The sequence below is a fragment of the Mustela nigripes genome, chromosome 6 (genome assembly GCF_022355385.1).
Source record: "Mustela nigripes isolate SB6536 chromosome 6, MUSNIG.SB6536, whole genome shotgun sequence".
NCBI lineage: Eukaryota > Metazoa > Chordata > Mammalia > Carnivora > Mustelidae > Mustela > Mustela nigripes.
This window is the reverse complement of record NC_081562.1, coordinates 59,830,515-59,851,801: the sequence shown is the minus strand read 5'-3', so window position 1 is coordinate 59,851,801 and position 21,287 is coordinate 59,830,515.

Here is a 21,287-nt window from a genome sequence, read left to right as displayed (position 1 = left end):
CTTGAAACCTGATAGCTTTCTAACCACAGTGGTTTCCTTGCAGTTCTCTCAGGTGATATGTTTTTTGTCCCATAGCTTTCAAATTACCAAATCTGGAAGTGTGGTCAGTATTTCTCATTGCTACTTCCAGATCATTTTCTCTCCCTATTCCATTTACAAATAAAAATTTAAAAAAAAATATTTTGACTCATGTAAATATCTTCATCCATCTTTATTCTTTCTTTTTGTAATTATCTAGAGACTCAGTATTTCTTTTCATTTATTGATTTAGCTCCATTATAGCTTCCATATTTCTCATGTCAATATTCTTCATAATTTTAATAAACATAAAAAGTTCTTCAAATATAGCCTCTGAGTTTCTTAACCTTCTCTACTCAGATTATCTTGATCTAGCTCTACCTCAGTTGTATACTCCCAGGGTTAAGATGATAAGTTCTTCTATTATCAGCAACTAAAACTTCTCCATAATCTCAATGGCAATAATTATCTTCTGACTATCTCTGGTTTTTCCAGCTTGTTCTCTAGAAGCCAAGTGCAACAACCTTTCTTTTTTGCTAGGAACCAGAACCTTTTCTTCTAATAAATTTTCACTATACCCCACCATTTGCATGTGCCATTATTGCTTTTAGTCCACGGCCCATTATTAAAACCACTTTATGTTTATTTCTTGGTAATATGATCAAGTCCCATGACTTTGATACTATCTCTACACTGATAACTTCTAAAAGTTTATCTCTATCCCAAAGATCATGAGCTCCAGATATGTTTTTTCAATTACTTCCTAGTCATTTCCCATCTGGATTTCAGATAGCTTGACATGTCCCAATCTGAATTTCTAATTGACTTTTTCACATCTGATTCCCTTTTATCTTTTGTAGGTTGGTAAAATGGCAATCTTCACCTTGAGTTGCTCAGATCAAATCTTGAAATCATCTCTGACACATTTTTTTCCTTCCAAACCACAACAAACTTACAGCAAAACCTGTTGACTGATTGCAAAGTATACATGCAGTCCTATTTCATAACTCTCACTGTTGTCATCATAATCAGTGCTATCAGTATTATAACAATAGCCTTCTACCTCAGGAATCCGCAAACTACTGCCTGCAAGCTGAATTATTTGTTTATATCATTTGCATGTGAATTGTTTATCTTTTCACTGATAGGTAGGCAATAGTCAAATATTCTGGTTACGAATATTTTACCAATATTTTTTCTACTATATATCTTGCAACTACTATCTCCTAAACTTCAGCTTGCATTTTAACACTATCTATGGTGTTATTGGTATGTAATTCTTCACATTAAAAAAAAAATTACCAGCTAACTAAATTTTAAGTTCCCTGTGGGTATGGGTCTTGCTTCATACAACTTTAATATCCTTCTTTTCCTAACATATTATGAGTGATCAATCAACATTCGTTGATTGATTGATTTAAAATATTGCATTTCACTTGAGTTTCAACACACAGCTCACAGGTAACAAAGAAATAAGATACAGCAGTCTACACTAGCACTGACCTGTACCCTATCAGCAGTCAGAAATGAGCTTTGGAGGATAAGCTGGTTTCTTATGTTCCACTGTGTCAGAACTCAGGTACACAGGGCAAGAAGTAGGAAGCAGCGTATAAATGCACAGAGGATTCCAGACAGAATCTTAAAGTAGTAAATGCACTTTCAAAAATGAAAAGGTTTACTTCAAGGTCCTGGTTCCTTACACTGTTAGAAATATAATTCAGGAAAAGTCTTTTAAAGAAGCTCTGTTCACATAGTATACAATTTCATACACACAGAACAGTCAGGCTACTAGGGACTAGTTTTGTATTCTATAATTCATTTGCCACCTTCAACTGTTAACTTATATGTATGTTTATGTAAGACTATATTTTACATTTATTACCAGATCAAATAATATATACGCAGCACCAAGAGAAAGTATTCCTACTGCCTCTGCAACAATATAATTCACTTCAAATTTAAAGAATAAGAGAGATGCCTGCTTAGCCAATGCATTTCTCTCTCTGTCTCTATCTCTCTCCACCTCTCTCAAAAGAAATAACTAACTTGGAAGTTCACTAAGTTCATAAGCCTGTAAATGAGTTCTATGGATATAAGGAGAATCAGGAGGGATAACATCCCAGAAAAATAAATCTGAGGAAAGAAGAAAGGAAAAGGTGTACAATGCTCCAAAAACTATATATGCGTTAACATGAGATTCACACTTGATTTTTAGAATAAGCTTCTGTTGGCTATTACATCTGTGTAGTCTGGTTAGAAAAAATTAAAAACAGTTTCTGAATATCATTAAGTCCAGTGGAAAAGTATCATTTTATACAAAAAGAGAAACTATAAGACATTACCCCAGGAGTGGCAAACACTCACAAAAAGGCCAGAAATTGGCAGTAGGAAGAGAAGTACTTGAAGAGAGAGACAGAGAAAGAGGAATAGAGGTGCACAGAGAGAGGAATTAGAGATAGCTGGTTCTGAAATAAAAGTTAGGAGAAAGTAATAGACTGATACCAACTGATCTATATACTCAGAGTATTATTGTGCATTATTTACTGCATTGTGAAATATGAGCTGCTGTTCCTAAACATGTCTGATTATAAGGATTACCTGGCAATCCTTTATAAAATAGTGATTCTCCAGATCTACCTCTGAACTTCACTTTCTGCTTCAGGATGGCACTTGGACATCTTTTTTACATGTTTATATATATGTATGTATGTGTGTATTTTTAAATTTGCTTTTTGTTAATCCATATGTGTGTATGTACATTTATATCAAATGTTAAGTATGCATATGTATTTTAAAATTTGGTTGTTTATATCATATTAAATGTGTGTATATACATATAATGTTTAGTACATAAATAGACACATAAATAATATTAGGTGTGTCTGTGTGTGCATGTATGTATTTATGTTCACGAGATGAACCTGCTTCCAGACAGTAACGAATACTAATTTTGTTGGGTCATGAAAGAATGAGTGGAGAGGGATCTCTGTCCTTTCATCTACCTCTGAGCTTTCCCTTCACAAGATAAATAAAAAACACTGGTTATGTTAAATGAAGTTTCAGGTGTGATACTAATATATATAATTCATGGAAGAAGGCCTCCCTCCTGCCAGGGTGATAAAAAAGATAGGATACAAAGCTTTATCAGGTAGATATAGCAACTTGCTGCTTTCTCTCCTCCCTTTATTAGACTACTTTTAATCCTTCAATTTTTTTGTTTCTTATAACCAAGTTGTGATTATGTTGGGACTTACTCAGTGAAATGTTCCTAATAATTTCTCACAAAGTAGTTAACTTATAGTTTCTCAAGTTTCAATTGTGACTCCATCCGTAAAGTAGGTAAAATAACGCTCACTTACTTTGTAGTTTAGGAAGAGAATAGAGAAAAAATGTGTATGTATGATTTCTCTTATAAACTAGCATAAAATTTATTTATATAGTTAGCTACATATAAATTGTGCTTTGACTGCCAAGTTAGATTTCTAACATTGCCTGATACTTTTTAATCATCCTTGTAAAACAAATCAAAGTGGTATATGGTTTCTGGGTCCAGCCCGCATTTCCAGACTCCTAAAAAAGGCTTAGAATTTCAATTAATCATTTTTTCACATTTTTCTGTTTTTTTCCCACCTGCTTACAAAGAGAAAATCAGCTCAATCTGTATTGTTGAAAATTATTCTGTGAAATGCATCATCAGTCATTAAGAATAATATAATCTTATAGTTGGAGACTTCAGTTTACTGATCCACAGTGAAAGAGATAAAAAAAGAAACTAACCCATATTTTGAAAATAATTTCAAAAGATTCAACAAATATACCTCACTTATTTTATAGCTATAAAATCTTGGAATCATTTAACCTTGTTAGGCCTTATTTTATTCATGTTTAAAATAATTATAATGATTATTCTTACCACACTTAATTGTTATAAAGATTAAATGTCATCATTTACACTATGTTGATTAACCATATACTCAAAAAAGGATAGAACTTATGCCCTAATAAAACTTTCTTGAGTTTCCTAATTTCTCCCATAATTCTTTTCTGTTATTTAATTTATACATTTCAAATACATTTTAAAACATACATTTTAATTACTATAAAAATAACAGAAAGATGAGAGGTTTTCCCAAAGACCATAATCCTTAATATAAAGCACAGCATTGCAATATAAATATTATATCTGTTATAAATAGATTAAATGTATCAGTAAAACACACTCTATTAAAACACAAATATAAAAATGTGTTAACTAATTTTTCATTAATTTCTCCAATAAAATGATGATGCTTATTAGAAGGTTTAGAAACAACATTAACATGGCATTAAGAGAAATTTTCACACCCAAATGTAAAAATGAAACACTAATTTTTTTTTTTTTTTTGGTATCTCAACTTAAGTTTTAATTACTAAACAAAACCCCAAAATCCAGTTACCATTTTGGCAGACATGTAGGTCTTCGCTGTTACTTATAAAAATGTATGGTAATTGCTAGAACTAATACATGAATTTGGCGAAGTAGAGGACATAAAACCAATATAGAGAAATCTGTTGCATTTCTATATGCCAATAATAAAGCAACAGAAAAAGAAATCAAGGAATCAGTCCCATTTACAAGTGCAACAAAACCCATAAGATATCTAGGAATAAATGTAACCAAAGAGGTAAAAGGTCTGTACTCTAAAAACTATAGAAAACAATAGAACAATAGAAGAAGAAGACACAAACAAATGGAAAAAACATTCCATGCTCATGGATTGGAAAAACAAACACTGTTAAAATGTCTATCTTACCCAAAGTAACCTACGCATTTAATACAATTTCTATCAAAATACCACCAGCATTTGTCACAGAGCTAGAACAACCCTAAAATTTGTATAGAACCACAAAAGACCCTGAATAGCAAAAGCAACCCTGAAAAAGAAAAGCAAAGCTGGAGGCATTATGATTCCAGACTACAAAGCTGTAGTCATCAAAACAGTATGGTACTGGCACAAAAACAGACATATAAATAAAAGGAACAGATTAGAAAACCCAAAAATGGACCCACAACTATACAGCCAACTAATCTTCAACAAAGAAGGAAAGACTATCCAATGGGAAAAAAGATGATCTCTTCAACAAATGGTGGTAGGAAAACCAGACAACTTGCAAAAGAATGAAAGTGGTCACTTTCTTAAACCATAAACAAAAATAAATACAAAATAAATGAAAGACCTAAATGTGAGATAGGAAGCCATTAAATACTAGAGAACACAGGTAGCAACCTCTTTGATCTGGGCCATAGTAACTTTTTACTAGACACATGATCAGAGGTAAGGGAAACAAAAGCAAAAATGAATTATTAGGATTTCAACATCATAAAAAGATTCTGCACAGTGAAGGAAACAATCAACAAAACTAAAAGGCAACCTATGGATGGGAGAAGACATTTGAAAATGACATATCTGATAAAGAGTTAGTATCCAAAATACACAAAGAATTTATAAAACTGAACGCCCAACAAACAATCCAATTTAAAAAATGGGCAGAAGATTTGAATAGTCATTTCTCCAAAGAAGACATCCAGATGGTAAATAGACACATGAAAAGATGCTCAACATCTCTCATTATCAGGGAAATACATATCAAAACCATGATGAGATACTGCCTCACACCTGTCAGAATGGCTTAACAATGCAGTAAACAACAGATGCTGGTGAGGACTCAGAGAAAGGAGAACCCTCTTACACATTTGGTAGGAATGCAAACTAGTACAGTCACTCTCAAGAGCTGCATGCAGGTTCCTAAAAAAGTTAAAAACAGAACTACTCTATCATCTAGCAATTATACTACTAGGCATTTACCCAAAGGATATAAAAATAAAGATTTAAAGGGATACATGAACCCTGATGTTTACAGCAGCATTTTTAATAGGCAAACTATGGAAAGAGCCCAAATGTCCACTGACTGATGAATGGACAATGAATGAAGATGTGAAATATATACATTAATGTCACTAATCCATTAAAAAAAAAAGAAATCTTGCCATTTGCAGTGAAGTAGATAGAGCTAGAGTGAAATATGCTAAGCAAAATAAGTCAGTCAGAGGAAGACAAAACTATATGATTTCACTCATACATAGAATTTAGAAAATAAAAGAGATGAACATATGGAAAGGGAAAAAAAGAGAGGGGGGTAAGCAAACCATAAAACACTCAATGATAGAGAACAAACTGAGGGTTGGTGGAGGGATATAGATGGGGGATGGACTAAATGGATGATGGGTATTAAGGAGAGCACTTGTTATTTGAACACTGTGTGTGGTAAGTTAAGCGATGAATTACTGAATTCTACTCTTGAAACCAGAATTACACTATGTTAACTAACTAGAATTTAAATAAAAATTTGGAAGAATAAAGTACCTATCCTTTGAGGTAGGAAAGAAAAAAGAAAGAAGATTTGTGGTGATTCAATTCCACAGATTCATGACAAGAGTTGTATAGACATAATAGTTACGACAGAATGTGACAAATAGAAAAATTAATAGAAAACTTAAATTAGTCTAAAACAATTGTGGTATATGCAAAAAGAGCAATCTCCTAGAGTGAAAACACATGACCAACCTTATTATAAATTTATCAAAGTTCAGAAATTTTAATTTAATTGTAAATTAAATTTTAATTGTGAATGTCCATAAATACACAAATATATTTTGTGTATTTTTGCAAAACTTCATTTTGTTCTTTTCTGTATAACCTGTCTCTTTAAAAAAAAAAGACATTTTGTGTTGAAAATAGAACTGCCCTATGACCCAGCAATTGCACTACTGGGTATTTACCCTAAAGATACAAACGTAGTGATCCAAAGGGGCACGTGCACCCAAATGTTTATAGCAGCAATGTCCACAATAGCTAAACTATGGAAAGAACCTAGATGTCCATCAACAGATGAATGGATCAAGAAGATGTGGTATATATACACAATGGAATACTATGCAGCCATCAAAAGAAATGAAATCTTGCCATTTGTGATGATGTGGATGGAACTAGATGTGCTTAGTGAAATAAGTCAAGTGGAGAAAGACAACTATCATATGATCTCCCTGATATGAGGAAGTGGTGATGCAACATGGGGGCTTAAGTGGGTAGGAGAAGAATCAATGAAACAAGATGGAATTGGGAGGGAGACAAACCATAAGTGACTCTTAATCTTACAAAACAAACTGAGGGTTGCTGGGGGGAGGGGGGTTAGAAGAAGGGGGGGTGGGGTTATGGACATTGGGGAGGGTATGTGCTTTGGTGAGTGCTGTGAAGTGTGTAAACCTGGTGAATCACAGACCTGTACCCCTGGGGATAAAAATACATGTTTATAAAAAATAAAAAATTAAAAAAAATAAAACCCTTCAACCTTTTATCAGATAGTAAAAAAAAAAAAAGACATTTTGAAAGACTGTATCTTATAGACTATGACATAGAATATGACACTAAAAAACATTAGATTTTTCATTACTTCCACTATAAAAAATTAAGAATTTTGCCTATCACTGAAGCCAAGAAAAGGATTTTACTTTTGAGAAAAAGGTAAATAATATTAGTAGACTAAAGCTCAGGCTTCAACAACTAGAAGAGGTTGGATACAATTTTCAACATATTTTTAAAGACACCTAAAAGCTTTTGAAAGAATTAAGAATTGATGAGTTCAAACATTATAGACAGAAGGGGCTTTCTGAAATAAGATGAAAATCTCCTGCCATTTTGGTGTTTGGTTTTTTATTTTATTTTATTTTTTTATTTTCCAATTTTGTGCATGATTTCAAGATCAGGCTTTTTTTTTTTTTTTTTTTTTTTTTTTTTTTAAAGAAAGAATCTTTTGGGTGAAAAAATAACGAGCAGAATTTTACCCCTTATAAACTGTTGGTGGGTGAACTGCAAACTTACAAGAAAGCAAATGCAGAGGATGCTTTTCCTGTTAGATATTTTCCAAATGTAGACCTCTATCAGAGGCTAGAGTGCCAGAAAAAAAAAAAAAAACAACTAGACGGCAAAGGAAATTATCCTGTACTCTTGTAAAGGATACAAAGCAAAGACATACATCAAATCCATCACCAGTATCATTTTTCAAACAATTGACATGTTTTTAAGTACATGTGGCAGGATGTTGGGGAATGGGGTGAAACATCTGAAGGGCAAAGTCGGAAATATAGTATTTCAGGGATGAGAAAATGAAGAGCCAATATGCAATCACAGGACCTGGAGAATTATGTCCTAGACAGGGGTTGAGCAAAGGGAGACTGAATCATAATTCAGCTAAGTCCCTATCAAGTTTAAATTCTAATTGGATTAGAATGATCAATCCCTTATCAGCTGGAGGAAAATCTTTTTTGCGTGTGAAAAATAACTTCTTGACACATTATCCATCAAAAACCCAACAATTACTAGACAGGAAACATGGCAATAATATATGGCTGGTAATTAAAAGAAACAGTAGGTAATAGATGGATATCTGCAGTTTTTCCATATATTGGACTTAACAGAAAATAACTGTAATTAATATGTCAAAGAAAAAATTTTTAAATGGACAAATGGAGGAAAAGATGGAGAACATCTCTAAAGGACTAGAATACGTAAAACAGAATCAAGACACTCTGTAACTAAACTTTGCAAAATCTGATATTAAAGAATTCAGTCTTAGGGTTAAATTACAGATTGGATGGAACAGAACAAGATTATTACACTCAAATATAGATCAATAGAAAATATACAAATTGAAGTACCAAGATTAAAAAGGTTGGTTGAAACAGAACATAGTACAAGGAATATCTGAGCAAAAATTCAAATTTAGTCTAAACTTAACTCAAGTCTAATAAGGGAGATACAAACAAAACAAGGTAAAAGAAATATCTGAAGAGAGAATGGCTGGACATTTTCTAAAACTGCTAAAAGACATCAATCTACATACTTAAGACCTCATCAAAACAAAACATGAAAAACATACAGACAGGAAAGAAAGAAAGGAAGGACAGGGTAGAAAGAATAGGTGGGAAGGGAAAGAAGAAAAAGAAAGTAAACAAAGTCACATAAGTATATCATAGCAAAACTGCTAAAAAAAAAATAGAAATTAAAACAAAAAATATAAGATAGCCCATAGGAATGGGGGGGGGTGGCTTTAGAAATGTTAACCTAGAAGGTACAGTAATAAAACTAACACCTGAGTTCTAGAGAAGTGAAGAAAATCAGAAGACACAATGAAATGGTCTCCTAAAAATACTAGAGTCAGAGGATGAGATGAGTCTGAAGTCTACACCCATATAACCATGAACAGTAAAATTCTGTACTCATGGGCAATATTCTTAAAAATAGGATAAAACTTAAATTATTTTCAGGCAAGGATTGAGATAAAGTTCTAGCCATAGCCATGAATTCATAAATGGATAGGTACATGACAGACAGACAGAGGGATACACAGATAAAATCAGAGAAGGAAAATGACTCTAAGGGAAATGAGAAAATTAAAGGAATACTAATTAATACCAGAATGGTAAAAATGTGAGCAAATATAAATCAATACTTATACAGTTCAGTCATTGTAATGTCTTCTGAAATTTTGCTTTTGTAAAGAACTAAAATAAATGACAATAACATAATACAGGGCAGTTTAAGGTTAAAAGAAATTTCAGGGCTTTAAGGATCTATTGGCATCAAGAAAATGGTAAAATAATGATTTGTGTTAGACCATAATGTGATAAGAATACATGTTGTAATCTCTAGGATAACCACTAAAAGAAAATTAAATCAATGTACAAATTGAAGGAGAAATAGGGTAAAGGGGAAATAATGGGATAATACAAGTATCTGCTTAATTTTTAAAAGAGAAAAGGGAAAAAACAGAAATATATATAACACTAGAATACAAGTATGTCCTTTTATATAGGTATATAATATATATTGCTAAATAAATCAGTATTACACTAAATTTAAGTGAACTATACACTCTACAAAAAAGTCCAAGGATGTTAGGAAAATACAACAGAAAAGACCCAAGAAATGTGTGTTCCTTAGAAGAGATATATCCTAAAATAAGGACACAGGCTGAAAAAATGATGAGAAAAGATATAGAAAGAAAAACTAAGTATACTAAAGTTGATATATCTATACTGATATCAAACAAGATGTCTTCAAAGCAAGATGATTTGATGTAGATAGACATTACACATGATAAAAGAAGTCAATCAACAGGAAAATGTAGCAATTATAAATTTATATGCATGTTAACATAATTTCCATTATGAAACAAGGATTGATAGAACTAAAAAGATAATTAGACAAATTTCAATCAAATTGAGAGACTTGAACACACTCTTTCAATAATGTGAGATATAAATAATCTGATAACAGAATTAACAAAATTTACCCAATTGAGATTTATAGAAAGCTGCAACCAACACAAACAGAATTTATAGTATCTAAAGGCACATAAGGCATATCTTGATTAAAAAAAAAAAAGTTTATTCTCTCCCCAAATTGGATACCAGCTAGTAATCCATTAAAGATAGCTAACTAGACAAATTCAATAGTATTGAAAATAAACAGTACACTTTAAAATGATCAGTATGTAATATAAGAATTAAAAACAGAAATACAATAATATTTTGAAAGGAAATAAAATAAATATATTGCAGATAAAATCTTGTGAGATGTAGATTTTTTTTTAAAGTGCTTGGTGGAGATTTGGTTATTAGCAAAAAGAAAAGCTAAAAATCAAGAATTTAAGCTTCTATCTCAAGAACTTAGAAAAAATAACTGCAAATGAAAACTAAGAAATGGGGGCACCTGGGTGACTCAGTCATTTAATGGCCTGTTTGGCTCAGCTCAGGTCATGACCCCAGGCTCCTGGGATCCAGCGGCATATCTTGCTCCAGGCTCAGTGGGAAGCCTGCTCCTTCTTGTCCAACTCCTCTCCATGCTTGTGTTCCCTCTCTTGCTATCTCTCTCTATTATAAATTAGATCTTAAAAAAAAAAAAAAAGAAGAAGAAAGCTAAGGAATGTGTAAGAAAAAATAATAAAAATAACAGAAGTAACAAAATGGAGAACATACAGTACATGAAATTAAAATGTAAAGTTAGTTATTTGACTGCTAAAAAAATTGATAACTCAGAAACACTGCTCAAAAGGAAAGGAGGAAAACAATTATAACTCAGAAATTTAAAAAGGGGGTTATCACTACAAATCCTAGAGACATGAAAAATCAATTAAGATGATATTATGAAAAGTGTTATATCAATAAGTTCAACAATTTAATTACACAAGTTATTCTTTAATACTTCTTAATGAAGTTGATAGAGCGCATAAATAATCTAATACCTATTAAAAAATGAATTTCTTATTGCAAAGAAAACTCCAAGTCCACATGATATAATGAAGTTTCACAACTGTTAAAATTCTTTTGAAAGTACAAAAAGGAGTAGATTATAAACATTTTATGAAGCTAGCAAAACCTTGCTTCTACAGTATGAAAGTATCACAAGAACATAATTTGCAGGCCAATATCTCTCACAAGCATTTGATGAAAAAAAAATTTTTTTAAAGACTTGAGAGTGAGAGAGAGAGAGAAGGGGGAGGGGCAAGGGAAAGGGAGAGGATCTAGGATATATTAAATCTAGGATATATTAAATAGATAATATATCAAGATCAATGTAGGGTTAATTACAGAAATGTTGGGTAAATTTAAATATTTGAAAATCTATGGAATTCACCACATTAACAGGAAAATAAAATAAATCATATGGTCATCTGATAGATGCAGGAAAACATTTGGTAAAACTCAACATTTACGATTTTTTTTTTTTTAAAGACAAGGAGTTGGGGAGGACGGCTGAGGGAGAGACAGAGAGAATCTTGAGCAGGCTCCCAAAGGTAGGTCTCCATATCACAACCCTGAGATCATGACAGGAGTTGAAATCAAGATGCCTGGGGCGCCTGGGTGCGTCAGTCAGTTAAGTGTCTGCCTTTGGCTCAGGCCATGATTCCAGAACCTTCGAATGGAGTCCTGCATCAAGCATCATATCAGGCTCCGTGCTTGGCGAGGATCCTGCTTCTCCCTCTCCCTCTACCTGCTGTTCTCCCTGCTTGTGCTCTCTCTGTCAAATAAGTAAAATCTTTTCTTTAAGATTTTATTTATTTATTTGTCAAAGAGAGCACGTGCATGCGTGTGCGAGAGAGAGCATGTACACAAGCAAGCAGAGTGGCAGGCAGCAGCAGAGAGAGAAGCAGGCTCCCCACTGAGCAAGGAGCCTGATGTGGAACTTGATCCCAGGACCTTGGGATCATGACCTGAGCCAAAGGCAGTGGCTTAGCCAACTGAGCCACCCAGGAGTCCCAATAAATAAAATCTTTATGAAGAAAGAAAAAAAGAGCCAGACGCTTAACTGACAGGCCACCTGGGCATCCTGGGCATCCCTATTTATGATTTTTATCATAACAAGCTAGGAAAAAAGAATGAAATTTCCTTAATGTGATAAAGAAGATTTATTTTTGTGGTGGTTTTAAAACATGTCCACAAATTCTTTAATACTTATTTTAGAAGATTTTTTTAACTTTAATAAAAATCTTTGAGTGTCGGGCGCCTGGGTGGCTCAGTGGGTTAAGCCGCTGCCTTCGGCTCAGGTCATGATCTCAGGGTCCTGGGATCGAGTCCCGCATCGGGCTCTCTGCTCGGCAGGGAGCCTGCTTCCCTCTCTCTCTCTCTCTCTGCCTGCCTCTCCATCTACTTGTGATTTCTCTCTGTCAAATAAATAAATAAATAAATCTTTAAAAAAAAAAAAAATCTTTGAGTGTCAAAAATTGTTAAAAAGCACAATATAGCAACCTTTTAGAGATTTAGGGTCATGGGTTATCATAGGCAAACCTTTAGACACTTCTGATTGATACAACTGCTGATCTTATTCAAATTTACCAAATTTACTTGTATCCATATGTATACTACAGTGTATATTTAGTTCTATACAATTCTATTTCACAGTTTGCTACATCTATCACCACAGCTAAACAATTCCATCACCACAAGGAACCCTCCTACTGCCCTTTCATAACTTCTAAAAGTTTCTTTTTCCTTTTTCTTTTTGAAGATTTTATTTATTTGACAGTGAGACAGTGAGAGAGGGAATACAAGCAGGGGGAGTGGGAAAGAGAGAAGCAGGCTGCCTGCTGAGCAGAGAGTCCAATGTGGGGCTCCATCCTAGGACCCCATGACCATCACCTAAGCCCAAAGGCAGACCCTTGATGGACTGAGCCACCCGGGCACCCCAAGTTTGTCTTTTCTATGTATAAATGGAATAATATAGTATATAACCTTTGGCACTGGCTTTTTTCACTCAGATTAATTCTCTGGAGATTCATCCAAGTTGTTGGGTATATCAATAGTTGACTTCCTTTTATTTCTGTGTAATATTCCATGGTAAGAATGTATCTCAGTTTATTTAACTATCCACCTGTTGAATGACGTCTGGACTTTTCCTGTGTTTTAGCTACCATTAAAAAAGATTCTATGAGTACCAGTGTACTGGTTTTTGTCTGAACATAAGTTTTAATTTCTCTGAGTGCAACTGCTGGCAGTTAGATACTTAGTTTTTTTTGTTTTGTTTTGTTTTATTTTGTTTGTTTTTGAATGAATGAAGAAAGAAAGAAAGAAAGAAAGAAAGAAAGAAAGAAAGCAAGCAAGCAGGCAAGCTAAATTGCTTTCCAGAGTAGGCACCTACAATCTGTGAATAATAAAGTTTCTACACATCCTTGCCAGTACTTAATGCTGTCAATATTTTTTATTTTAGTCATTCTGTAAAGTATGTAGTGATAACAGTGTTGTTAAATGTTCATTCCTTTGTTGGCTCATGGCATCAATGTACACATGTGCCATCTATATATCTACTTCAGTGAACTGTCTCTTCATATTACTTGCCTATTTTTAAATAGATTAGTGTGGGGGTTTTATGGGTTTTTTTTGTTGTTGTTTTTAGTTTTACTGTTGAGTTTTAAGAGTTCTTTATATATTCCAGATACAAGCCTCTTGTCAGATATGTGTTCGCAAATATGCTCTCCCATTCTGTAACTTGAACTTTCATCCTCTTACATAAATTGAGGCAAAAAAACAAAAACAAAAACAAATAAAAACACAATACAAACTTTCAGATTTGAAAATGTTCAATTTATTATTATTTTTTCCTTATATAGGTTATTTTTTGTGTGTTAATTTTGAGAACAGTCAAGTGATGGTGCTGTTCAAGTCAACTGTGCCCTCTCCTACAGATTTTCCGTATGGTAGAGCAGTGTTGAGATCTCCAACTATAATGGTAGAATTGTCCACTTCTTCTTGCCATCTTTCTCCATGTCTTTTTATGTTCTGTTATTAGGTGCATACACAATAAGAATTTTTATGGCTTTTTGGAGAGTTGATCCCATTAGCATTATGTAATGTCCCTCTTTATCTCACAATTTTCCTTGTTCTATGTTAGCTTTGCCTGAAATTAATATGGTTACTTTAGCTTTCTTTTAATTAGAGTTAGCATAGTATACTTTTATCGAATCTTTTATCTTTATTATCTTTATATTTATTTATTTATTTATTTATTATTTTTTTTAAAGATTTTATTTATTTATTTGACAGAGAGAAATTACAAGTACACTGAGAGGCAGGCAGAGAGAGAGAGAAGGAAGCAGGCTCCCTGCTGAGCAGAGAGCCCAATGCGGGACTCGATCCCAGGACCCTGAGATAATGACCCGAGCCGAAGGCAGCAGCTTAACCCACTGAGCCACCCAGGCGCCCCTATTTTCTTTATATTTAAAATGAGTTTCTTACAAACAACAATATTTTGGGGATGTGGTTTTTAATCCTCTTTAATAATCTCTGTTCTTTTAATTTGTGCATCTAGACCATTTACATTTAAAGTAATTATAAACCTAGTTCATTAGTATCTACCATGTTTGTAAATTCTTCTATTCACTGCATTTGATCTTTGCTTATTTTTAATCTTCCCCTATTTTTCTGCCTGCTCTGGTTTTAATTGGGCATTTTATATTATTCCATTTTCTCTCATCTCTTATCATATCAATACATACCTTTTAAGTTATTTTTAATGGTTACTCTATAGTTTGTAGAAACATTCACAGCTGATCTAAGTTCACTTTCAAATAGTACTATACTGTTTCACAGGTAGTATATATACTTTGTAACAGACTATTCTTAATAATTCCCTGTACTGTACAATATTGCTGTCATTCATTATACTTCTTTATATGCTATCATCACTCAATAGTCATTCAAAAGACAGTCACTATTATTATTTTGAATGAAAGGTTGTCTATTAGATCAATTAAGAATCAGAAAAAAATAGACTATTGTAACTTCGTTTATTCCTTTTCTAGTTTTTCTTATTTCTTTATATCAGAGCTTCTGGCCTGTATCACTGCCCTTCTCTCTGAAGAACATTTTTCAACATTTCTTGTAATGCAGGTCTGCTGGTGACAAATTCCCTCAGTTTACATTTGCCTGAAAAAGTATTTCCTCTTTCTTTTCCTTTCTTTTTTACTTTTTTTTTTTTTTTAAAAGTGGGCAGAGACTGTAACTGTTTTTATTGTGGTAAAAAAAATGCAAAACCTAAAATTTAGCATCTTAACCATTTTTAAGGGTGCAATTCAGTAGTGTTAAAGATTTTCACATAATTGTGAAACAGATCCCCAGAACTTTTTCATCTTGCAAATCCAAAGCTCTATACCCATTAAACAACAGCTCTCCTGTCCCTCCAAACCCTGTTCCTTTCAGTATCTTAGTAACCACAATTCTTCTTTGTCTCTCTATGAATTTGGTTACTTTAGATACCTCATGAAAGTGAAGTCACACAGCATTTGTCTTTTTTGTGACTGGTCTATTTCGCTTAGCATAATGTCTTCAAGGTTCATGCATGTTGTAATATGTGACAGGATTTCCTTCATTTTTTAAGACTGAATATCATTCTACTGTATTCATATACAACATGTTTTATCCATTTATCCATTATTAGCTATCTGCATTTCTTCCATATCTTGGCCATTGTGAATAATCCTGCTGTGAACATGGGTGTACAAATATATCTTTGGGACACTGTTTTTAGTTCTTTTAGATACATACCTAGAAGTGAAACTGCTTTTACATGATAGTTCTATTTTTAATTTCTGAAAATTCATGCTATTTTTTATAGTAGTTATACCATTTTACAATTCTGCCAGAAGTATACAAATGTGTCAATTTCTCCCATACTCACCAATGTTTGTTAAGTTGTTGGTTTTGTTGTTGTTGTTCTTGTTGTTGTTGTTTTTAAGAGTAGCCACCCTAGTGTGGGTGTGTCTCTTTCACCCACTAGAGGGTGGGCGAAGGATAATTTCACTTGGCTTCCTGTCTATGAAATTCTCTCTTTCTTTTCCCTCTGGTATCCCCATGACATGTAGTCACACCTTTCAGAGTTATCTGTTCTTGGCTATTTTGTTCCAGTTTGCTCATTTCTCTTTTCATTCAGTTCAGTAATGCCTACTGATGTATCTTCAGATTCACAGATTTTTCCCTTCATCATGTACAGCCTTCTGAAGAGCCCATCAAAGGCACTCCCTATTTAGTTACTTTTTTTTTTTTTTTTAGCATTTCCTTTTGGTCCATTCTTATGGTTTTCATCTTTCTTCTTATATTATCCATCTTTTCTTTTATATTGCCTACTTTTACATATATGACTTTACATATTACCTATAGTTAAATTTCCTATTTGATAATTCTATTATCTGTGTCATATCTGAATGTGGTCTAGATGCTTGCTCTGTCTCTTCAGATTGTGCTTTTAGGATGCCTTGTAATTTTTTGTGGAAAGCTGGTGATGATATACTATATCTGGTAATAGGAACATTTAAGTAAGTATTCCTATTTTTGGTTCCAATACATCTGTTCCCAGATGGCGGATCTTGCTGTAACTCTCTGTTTCCACCTATATCTCTAGTTTTTAGGGTGTTGGTTTTCCCTATGACCTACGTTTTCTTGACAGATCCAAGAAAAGTCACTGGGTTTCAGCTATTTCAACCCGTTTTTGTACTGTGAAAGTAGGAATGATAATTCCAGAGCTCTTCACATGTTAGAACTGAAACTGAAAGTCCTAAGTGTTGTTTTTAATATTGTTTTTGTCATGATGACAGAGAACTAATCTTTCCATACATAATACATATTTGTACATTTTTATTTCAAAATCTTCCAGAATATAATTATTCAAGTCAATCATAACTCCTTTTTCATCTGATTTACATGAAATAAGAATGGAGTGTTTTTATCTATTCAATTCACTGGCTTTCCCACTTTGTTCAGGGCTAATTATTATTTTCTATCAGTTGTGTATCTTTTATGACTTTTATCTAAAGGTATACAGATGCCTACACAAACTTTTTAAACAAAAATCCAATCACATTTTATTTATTGGTCTCTTATTTTAAGATACTTAATTCTATATAGAAGAATAATCATAGGAATGAAAGTAATAGGGTTCTTTATTACATGATAACTATTGTAGGGTTTTTTTGGCAACTTTTATAATGGTTATTATCAATAAGTATTTGCTGAGCATCTACTGCATGCAAAGCACCCTAGTAAGTACTCTGATAATAAGGATGGCTTAGGGGAAGAAAAAAGTACATATTCAGATACATAACTGAATATTGAACTAGCAATTAAAGGCAGTATAGTGTTAAAAAACAAATAGCACAAATTTAGAATTGTCCTATTTCACAGGAGGACAAGATCACTATCCCATACAACAATAATGTTTTCACGGGCATAGTTGTTAGCAGCGTCCTCCTTCCCAGTGATGAGCTTCTCTGGGTGGAAGAGCTGCCAGTATAGGCCATTTCAGATCTCATCAATCACCGTGGGCTCCAGATCCATAAACACGGCATGGGGCACATGCTTCCCAGCACCAGTTTCACAGAAGAAGGTGGTAAAGGAGTCACCCCCTCCACCAATGGTCTTATCGCTGGGCATCTGCCCGTTGGGCTGGATCCCATGTTTCAGGCAGTAGAGCTCCCAACAAGCAATAAGTTACAAAATGTGGCAATAAGTTACATACAGTGTGTGAAAGAAGTTCTGAACCAAATAAATATTTAAAAAATTAAAAACTTATACTAAGCATTTATGTCTGTTCTGTTCAAGATACATTACATATATAAACATATAATACTCAACAATCTCATAAGATAAATATTCCTATTATCGCCATTATGCCTCTGAGGAAACTGAGTAAGGTTTAAAGAGTGAAATAATTTACCAATGATTGTGCAGGCTTTAAAGCAGATAATGTGACGAACTAGAGCTTTTAACACGGCTAAATCCTGCAGGTGGCTGTGTATATCATTTAGAGAAGAGTGGGGGGGGGGGTTGGACCTACATTTTGCAGGCTTCTGAATGCCAGGCTAAGTACTTTGAATACTTTCCTCCAAGTAATAAGGTACCAATGAAGAGCCAATCAGATGAATAGCTTGTACAAAAGAGTGTTTTAAGATAATTAATATAATAGCAGTATATAGAGTGGACTGAATTTTAAGAAGATAAAAAAGTAGAGTAATTATTGAGAAATGTGATTCAATAGTTAAGTAGCAAAGGGGTGAATGCTTGTTTCAGGGTAAAAGCAAGAAATAACAAAATCAAAGGACAAGCATTATCACATTACTCCCTTAATTCTATCAAAGGCACTATTATCACACCACCAAGGAAAATGGCTTTCTTGAGTTCATAATGTCAGATGTCAAACTAAAGAGATCTTACCTCTTAGTCTAGCCAAAGTTAAAAAATAAAAGTTTGTATATATCACAGTATGGGCAGATGAAGAAAATTCCAATTGCCATGAAATGCATTTACCAACATTCAGCATTTCCTAAAAAGTGTTTCATAATACAAAATTGTAAAATGGTATATACTTGAAGAGCTGAAAAATAAAGGTACTTAGAATGAGGTCAAAGTACATATATGAATGTACCATATATTATTTTTAGGAAAGAACCATTCTCAATAAAGTAAGCAGAAAAAAAATCTTTTAACAGAGGCAGCACAAATCAGGGGAACCTTATTAAAGCATAAGCACCTGAGAAAATGAAAGAATACAAAGATAAAAGCAAGATCTGAAAAACAGATATTTTTGGTCAGAAAGCAGAACATTCAATATAATAGAAAAAGGCATCATAATAGAAAAAAGGAGAAAGAATAAACACCTCTAGTACACACACACAAATAATAATTGTTTTTAGAAACTAGGAGATAGGTTCCAATTTCCATAACTTAATAAAAAGACACTTTACATGCAAAAGAGCCCTAGAAAAGATTAGAGACTGAATGACCTAAAATAATGCTTTAAGAATTGCCCTGCCCTTTTTTTTTTTTTTTTGGTCAAAATCTCATATTATTCAATATAATCATATATACAAAAAAAGTAATCTAGCAACAAATTAATTTCTAGATGCCTGAATATAACAGAGAAGGACATGTGCAAATAAACTCAGCAGGTAGTTAATAGCTGGCTTCTCCAAAGAACCGATTGTCATCTTTACATGTGGAAAAAAAAAAATCAGGGTACTGCCTTTGGGAATATCACTAACATATTTATACTGGTGATTTACCTCACTAGTTAATGGACATCAATATCCTGGCTCCAAAATAGAAGTACTGGGAAGAGATTGAAATGAGCTCCAAGGAAACATTTCACTTCAAGATAAATGCCATGAAAATGTAGTCAATTGCAGTTTCTTGGGCATAAATTGTCATGTGTACATACTTCATTAAAAATGACTTTAATATAAAAAACGATTCTTGGTACTCCACTAATGTGCTCCCTCTCCCCACCTCCTAGAGCAGCACAGCTTAGCTGATGACTTAAATGATAAAAAATCATGACAGTGAATAGAAATGGAGCCAAGAGCTACTTGGGGGGCTTAATGATCAGGATTAGAGTAACTAATTTTCCCAGAAAGACATCCACATCCAAATCCCAGTAGCAATTCCACCCTCTATTCTTGAAAGATCAATGAACTATGGTCCAAGATGCTTTAGGCAGAACTACGATCACATAACACTGTCTTAGGGAACATGGTATAAAATTCATATTTTAATTTGAAAAACTTTATATTCAAAATTTGTTATTTTAAAGTTAAAATGTATTTTTAACCATTGTTTTATCTTTTCATAGACTTATGATATGACCTCAGGTTAAAATATGGAATTTTATGATTCTATCAATGCTGGTTATTAAAAATAAAATGTCTGCTCTTACTGAGCCACTCGCTGCTAAGACTTCATAGGCTTTCTCTCTTAATGTGTTTAAATAACTCACCTGGCTATCAAAATGCTCTCCACACAATTGCTACTAATCGCTGCATAAACAAAGTCTCAGACTTATGATGAACACCATTTCCAGTACCCGAAGAAGTTTAAAAACCATACCATCTTGGACAAGGTATCTTAGCTCTCTGGACTGAATTTTGATCATACTTGATGATCTTTAAGGAGACTTTCAGTTTTGGTTGCTACAATGTCACATGCATACCAGCATTTTTAGATTCCAAACTAAGCATGAATGTCAAGTGTGATGAGCTGAATATTGCACGAGATTCAAGCACTGAAATTTTATGAGGTGTCACTAGGACAAAGTAATTATTTTAAACATGTTGGCTTTTGGGTACCAAAGTGCCTAGAGTTTGTGGTACACATGGTAAAAATGCTTTCATAGACTGTCAAATTGAAATTCAACCTAACACTGATTGAGCAAAATCTATGTGGTACGATGCTACGTCCTGCCATACAAATTATCTGTTTAACATAATACTTACAAAAATTCCTAAATGTGTTGTCATTATCACTATTTTAGACTTGCAAAAACTTCTGCAATATATAACTACTAAATAGAAGAATGACATTTTGAATACCCATCTTATGGTCCATATACTTAAGATTGTTTTGATACGTGTGTATTTGTGCATATGTATGTAGTATTTAGGATGTACCACTGAATATAACAGAGAAGGACATGTGCAAATAAACTCAGCAGGTAGTTAATAGCTGGCTTCTCCAAAGAACCGATTGTCATCTTTACATGTGGAAAAAAAAAATCAGGGTACTGCCTTTGGGAATATCACTAACATATTTATACTGGTGATTTACCTCACTAGTTAATGGACATCAATATCCTGGCTCCAAAATAGAAGTACTGGGAAGAGATTGAAATGAGCTCCAAGGAAACATTTCA